This window comes from Myotis brandtii, unplaced genomic scaffold (genome assembly GCF_000412655.1).
Source record: "Myotis brandtii unplaced genomic scaffold, ASM41265v1 scaffold129, whole genome shotgun sequence".
NCBI lineage: Eukaryota > Metazoa > Chordata > Mammalia > Chiroptera > Vespertilionidae > Myotis > Myotis brandtii.
In genome coordinates this window covers 842,360-849,053 of record NW_005354551.1, presented here as the reverse complement: position 1 = coordinate 849,053, position 6,694 = coordinate 842,360, and positions in this window count along the sequence as shown.

Genomic DNA, 6,694 nt, shown 5'->3' with positions numbered 1-6,694 from the left:
TTGCGCTCGACACCCGCGCCCCCCATGCTTCTCACTCCTCCCCTTGTGCGGAGGCGGCCCCCAAAGCCTGCCCTCTCTCTCCCTTCTCCCCGCTGCGAACTGCCGCGCCTCTCCGGGGACACGGTGCCACACCTGAGCGCCACAATGCACCGCCGCCCACCACGTTCGGCCGCCCCCTCGCCCGGGATCCGTTCGCTCCGTGTGCAGATCACGAACCGCACCTACGCGCCCTGGGACCTCTGTGATCCCAACGACAGGCCCGTGAGGCACATCCTGCAACAGTGATGTGACAACCATGACGGATGGGGAAACAGGCCTGCGAACAAGCAGATCCAGCTGTTCTGATGCCTCCTTCAGACCTCAGGCCCTCTCCCCCCCACCCCCGCACCCCCGTCAGACAGGCACCCGGCTCAGTAAGAGAAGCCCCTAGTTCCCCAGGCCCTGTGCCCAGCCCACCTGTTGGTTCCGGCCTCACGACTACCGGTAAGTTAGGTGCTGTGACCATCCCCAGCTGAGACCAGGAAACGGCCCTGCTGGGCGAGTGGCTGCTCAAGGGTGGGTGCGAGTAGAAGTGGCTGTGAAGAGCTCTGAGGTCTTAACTCCGCTCCGAGTCCCTCTCGGGGACACTCCTGCCAAGAAGAAAGCCCTTCAACCAGCTCCCACTGCCTGCCCTGACACCACTGGAGGCCTGGCAGCCTCCTCCACCTCAGGGCTTGGGTGGGGTGGTTGCACGGGCCCCGCATGCCTCACAGAGGAGCCCCTATCTCCTCATCTTCACACGCTTTAGCTCCACGAAGCACATTCCCAGGCGCAGGGTAGGTGCTCACGGAATACTTGCTGCCTGGCTGAAGCCCTGCCCACCAGGAACCAGGACTCTAAATGCATCACCACAGAGCCCGGGCACAGAGCATGGCCGAGTGAGCCACCCCGTAAGAAAGCGGGAAACGGACATGAGGCCAGACAGAGCAGGGTTTGGCTCGGTCTTGAGCTGTGTGACTCTAAGCCTCAGTTCTCACATCTGGAAAATGGAGATATACTAGCTCTTAGCCTCTGACCCCAGATCCACTCCCTGCTCTCCTCAGCATAGTTGGCACTCCATAAAGAGTCAATGAATGAATGATGTCCTAGGTTGGCCACGAACAAAAAGAAAGATAAAATCAACTCTATTCCTGTCATACTACTTATGCATGGGTTTGCATGGGTTGACATCAGCATGGGTTTAGAGTCAGATGGACATGTGTTTGAATCTTTGCCTCTGTCACTTCCTGGTTTGTGACTTTGGGCCATGTTCATAACCTCTCAACGCCTCAGTTTCTTCATCTGTAAAAGGGGTGGTCATGGTAAGAATAGTACTTGTGTCATAGGGTTGTTCTTAGGACTCAGTATAATGTGCTCAGCCCTGGCAACTATAAACAGGGACTGTCTTTACTCCTGCTCCTGGGCATGTGCTGGCACAGCCATGCGCTGAGGCAGGAGACCCAGGTCCTAGGCCCAGCTCTGCCACTGGCTCATCGTGGGCGGGTCCCTACCCCGCTGGCCCCGGTTTCCTTCTCTGTATAATGAGGGCCCTCCAAGGTGCCTTCTAGGTCTGATTTTCTGGGGCAGCCTGCTCCCCATGGGCTTGGTGGATGGGGAGGCCTGGTCCCCGTGGGCATAGTGGGTGGGGAGGCCTCTAGAGAACAGCTCTGCCCCTCAGTCTATCACTCTTGTCATGGAGAAGGGGACTGTGTTCTCACAACAGCGGAAAGGTGGACAGCACTGGGAATCCCAGAGTGTCACCTGCTACCTGCCCTGTGCCCATGCTGACCTCTCAGGACCAGCTCCCTGCCCCGCCCCTAATGCGGGATGTAGTCCTGAGCCACACCTGGTGGGCTCTGGGCCTCAGGGGCCCAAGATGGTGGGATGAGCTCAGGGGGAAGAGAGACCTGGGTTTGGAACCCAATACCAAAGCCAGATGTGTGCCCGAGACCCAGCTCCTGGCCTCTAAGCCTTGGTTTCCTCGGTCACAAAGTGGGGAGGGGCATAAAAACTACCAGATGAGCTCTGCCAGCCCCAAGGGCTCTGGCGTGCAGAGGCAACCCAGATGTGAAAGCCCTTTGTGAATTGCCACCATCGAGCGTAATCATGATAATTATTATCTGTAAAACGAGGGGGTTGGACCAGCTGATCTCCACGGGCTCCTCTCCAGCTCTGATGCTGAGGATTTCTCGGGTTCCCAGCTAGGAGTTCGTGCAGACAGGGGGGCGGGAGAAGCCCGGGTCTGTGGGATTGTTCGTCCCTGGGAACGTCTGCCAACAAATCTCCCCATGCATCCTCTTTCCCCCACTCAGTCCTGGACTCTGAGCCCCAGGGACAGGCCATAGGAAGGGAAAAGGGAGGGAGGAGGATCTGGAGGTTTAGGGCCAGGTCCTGAAAGTGTGGGGACAGCCCCAGAGTTGGAGCTGCACCCGCCCCTGGCCACAACGGCCCCCATTCCCTAGGGCACAGCCCATTCTTCTCTATCACGCGCTCCCCTCCCCACCTAATTCTGTATGCAGTACACGAAGTGATTGACAGTGGAGTCAGACAGGCCTTAATTCAATCTCAGCCCCAGCCACATTCCAGCTGGGTGACCTTGGGCAGCTAATGAAGATTGCTCTGAGAATTAAATGAGATAGATCCGTGAAAAGTGCTTAGCATAGGGCCCAGCATACTGTAAGCACTCAATTCATGCCCCTACCTGCGTTCCATCACCAGCCTTCCTTCTGCTTCTCCCCTGCCAGAAGCCTCCTGGGAACCCGCAGCCAGCCAGTTCTACCCGGCAGACACAGGGCAGGCCCCCACAGTGCCATGTGGGAGCAAGGGCGGGGTTGGGGGGCAGGCCCCAGCTTTCTTTGCCCCTCTGAGGACCACTGAGGGCCATCCCTCTCTAGCCAGCCAGAGAGGTCTGGGGGTCTGCCTGGTGACTGGGACAGGTGAGGGCTCTTTCCAGTCCTGCCTCTGGGGACTGGAAGCCCTGGGGAAGGGACTGTAAGGGACCCCTTTGTACCTGGCAGAGCTCCCATGTCTCAGGTGAGGTGGAGGCAGGTGATGAATGGGGCAAGGCTGGAGCCACCTCCTCAGAGCCTTCAACCCAGTGGCATCCACAGCCTGCTGCCCTGGCTGGCCCGAGGGCCTGCAGCAGTCTGCCAGGGCGGATGGCCTCTCGGGGGACCTCCGAGGTTAGGAAAAGCCTTTCCCATCATCGGCCTGGGCCTTGTCCTGGCAGCCCCTCAAAGGTCAATGACGCGCCCTACTCATGAGAATGGAAGAACCAGGGCTGCCCCCGCGGTTCTGACGGAGCTTGTGAGCAGAGAGGAGTTCCCAAGGTCACCCTCCGTCGGCCACCTCCATCCCACCTCGAAGACCCCAACTCAGAGGAGTGGGGCCTTGGAGAGGGCTGTCCTCTAAGCTGGGGTGGGATGACTTTCTCACAGACTCAGGGCTGAGAACTCAGGAGCAGAGCAGAAGGCTAGGCCCCCACTCCCTCCAACAGCCTGGCTGTGGCAGGCATGTGGCTCCTGTGGCCTTGAGAAGGTCACGGCCTCTCTGGTGTCTGAGGAGTCTGTCCTCACCTGCTGTCCCCCCAAATCCCAGCAGCGCCACTTTCTCAGAGGAGCCTGGGGATGCATAATTATAAGAAACAGCAGGAGCTCCCCGGAGACATGACACACCTGAGGCTCCTCTGACACGGTCACCAGCTCGGTCTCATTAGTGTCACATGGCAACGGCAGAAAATGTAAACACCCATTGCACAGATGAAAGGGAGGCTCCAAGAGGCGGGTGACGGCCAAGATCACCCAGCAAGGGGGTGGGGTCAACGGAGGAACACGAGTCTCCTGATTTCCAGCACAGACGACAGCCCCCTCCTGCCCTGACGGCTTGGTGCTAGGTCCTCTCGCCTGCCCCTGGATGGAACATGCTGGAGGCTTTCTTGGGGAAATGAAACCCAGGGAGACAGCCACACGGACCCAGCAGGGACAGGGCAGAGAACGGTGCTGGCTACTTCTTCATTCCTGGCTGGTGAGCCTGGCTCAGTACCCAAGGCCCGGCCACAGGAAGCTCAGCCAGTCCCTCCAATGGTTTCCCCACTGGCTTCCAGGAAAATGCAAACGCCTTAGCCTGACATCCAAGGTCCTAAGTAAATTGTCCCAGCTCAACCCTGTACATACCTCCCATTGAAGCAAAACCAGTGTCCCGGTCGCAGCAGTCACGCCCCAGAAATACCTTAGCTCCTTTCACTACGGAACTTATCATTCCACTCGGGGCCATTGCTACCATTTACTGACCACCTACTATGTGCCAGACACTGACTCCTCAGGGGGAACACTACCCATCTCACATGATGATGGCAGGGCCAATGGCCTGTAAATGTAAAATTATGGAAAAGCTGCCCACTACCCCAAAACACTAAGAAAAGGCTTATTTCTTTTCCTGCTGTAATAAAATATTTGAAGGTGGTTTTTTTGTTTGTTTGTTTGTGTGTTTTTTTTTTAAATATATTTTATTGATTTTTTACAGAGAGGAAGGGAGAGAGATAGAGAGTTAGAAACATCGATGAGAAAGAAACATCGATCAGCTGCCTCCTGCACATCTCCCACTGGGGATGTGCCCGCAACCCAGGTACATGCCCTTGACCGGAATCGAACCTGGGACCTTTCAGTCCGCAGGCCGACGCTCTATCCACTGAGCCAAACCGGCTTCGGCTGAAGGTGTTTTTTAAATATTTTTTCTCCACATTATTCTGGTGTTTGCTTTTCCTCTGTGCTCTCATATCTCTGGGTGCAGCTCTGTTTTTCACAGCAGCTCCCAGCCATCATGTCTGATCTGCACAAACAGCACTCCCAGGTGGACAGGGAGTATTGTCACCCCTTTCTATGGAGAAGGAAATGAGGCACAGAGAGAGCAAGCGACTTGTCCAAAGTCACACAGCAGAGACCGGACTTGGATTCCTGACAAGTCCCAGCCCATAACCTCTTAGTCCACAAGTGCCCAGGAGGAGGTGGGCGTGGCCCTGGGTACTTACCTACATTAGTCTTCTTAACCCTGGAAGCAACCCCATCAGGTGCATGAAGTGGGTGACCCCCACTTTACAGATAAAGAAACAGAGGCTCGCCTGAGCTGGTTTGGCTGAGTGGATCAGTGGATAGAGCGTCGACCTGCGAACTGAAGGGTCCCAGGTTCAATTCCGGCCAAGGGCACATGCCCAGGTTGTGGGCTCGATCCCCAGTGGGGGACTTGCAGGAGGCAGCCAATCCACCATGATTCTCTCTCATCATGGATGTTTCTATCTTCCTCTCCCTCTTCCTTCCTCTCTGAAATCAATAAAAATATATTTTAAAAAAAGAAGACGCAGAAGCTCAGAGAGACGTAGTAACTTGCCCCACGTTGTGCAGCTGGTCAGTGGCAACATCTGAATTTGAACTCAGGCCTTCTTCTTCGAAAAGGAGGCCCAAGGAAAGGTGGCTCATGCTGGCAGAGGCGGTTTTTAACAGAGTGTGGGCAGGGTACTTCACCTCTTTGAGCCTTTCCTCCTCCTCTGAGATGTGGCCACAGTAAAACCACCCTGGGCCGTGGTGGGAACCAAAAGATGCCACACCCAGCTAATCTCTGTGTCCCTGGGACACACTACACGCTCCGTGTCGCTTAGTCAGTGTGCAAATGAGGTCCCCACCACTGTGCCCGCACACAGCATGAGCTTCAGAGGTTTGCCTCCTTCCTTCCAGGGAAGGCTGGTGTCGCAGTGGGACTCCCGTTTTGGGATATTTCCCCACCAGCACCTTCCTGCTTCTCCCTTCGTCCTCTCTGAGTCACTGTTGGCAAGTACTAGTCTTCAGCCCTAAAAATAGAGCACATTTGGGGGCACAAAAATACCCACAGATAAACTGTAGCTGCAGCCCCCTCCCTCCTCTCGGTGCCCCCTTGCTGGCCCCAGGGTGGCCGCCCCAGGAAGTCCCAGACTGGCAACCCCTGCTTGACCTACTGTGGGCCTAGAGTTTCCAATCTGCCCACACTGCCCAACTGAGCCAAACTTCCTCTCCTCATTAGCACAGGCTGCCACCTCCCACCTCACTCTCCCTAAGCAGGTGGAGCTGCCTCCCAGAGCTGGAGATGGTTGCCAGAGACGGGGGATGATTTGCACGGGCCACACAGCCAGCGAGAGGCAGGGCCAGGCCTGGACCCAGAACCAGCGCTCTGGCAAGCCTAGGGTGAGTGCCCACGTGAGAACGGCCAAGCTCAGAGCCCCTCCCTGCTCCCCACCGAGCACCAGTCTGCCCTGGAGGTCATCTGAGCCCACAGAAGCACCTCTCAGCAGCTGCTCCCCAGCGGTGCCAGAGGCCCAGCCTGCAGAGGTTCTGCCAGGCGAGGAGGTAAGCAGAGGGGAGCTGGGAGGATTCCCCTCCCTTCACACCAGCTGGCCCCTAGAAAGACTTGGCAAGGCCTCCTGGCAAAAGTGGCAAAGGAAATGAAACCCAGGGCTGCTGGAGTCTGGGCTGAGAGTGTTCTGATTTGGGAGGGGCCTGTGCAGCACCTTCAGGGGCAGCCAAGGGGGATCCTGGTGGGAGAGGCTCCTCCCGCCACCTGGCAGGTGTAGGTGTATGTGTGGGAGGGGCAGGAGGGGGGAGGAGGGTCCACTAAGGGGAAAACACCAGGCAGTTTCCCAGTCTCTGAGCCA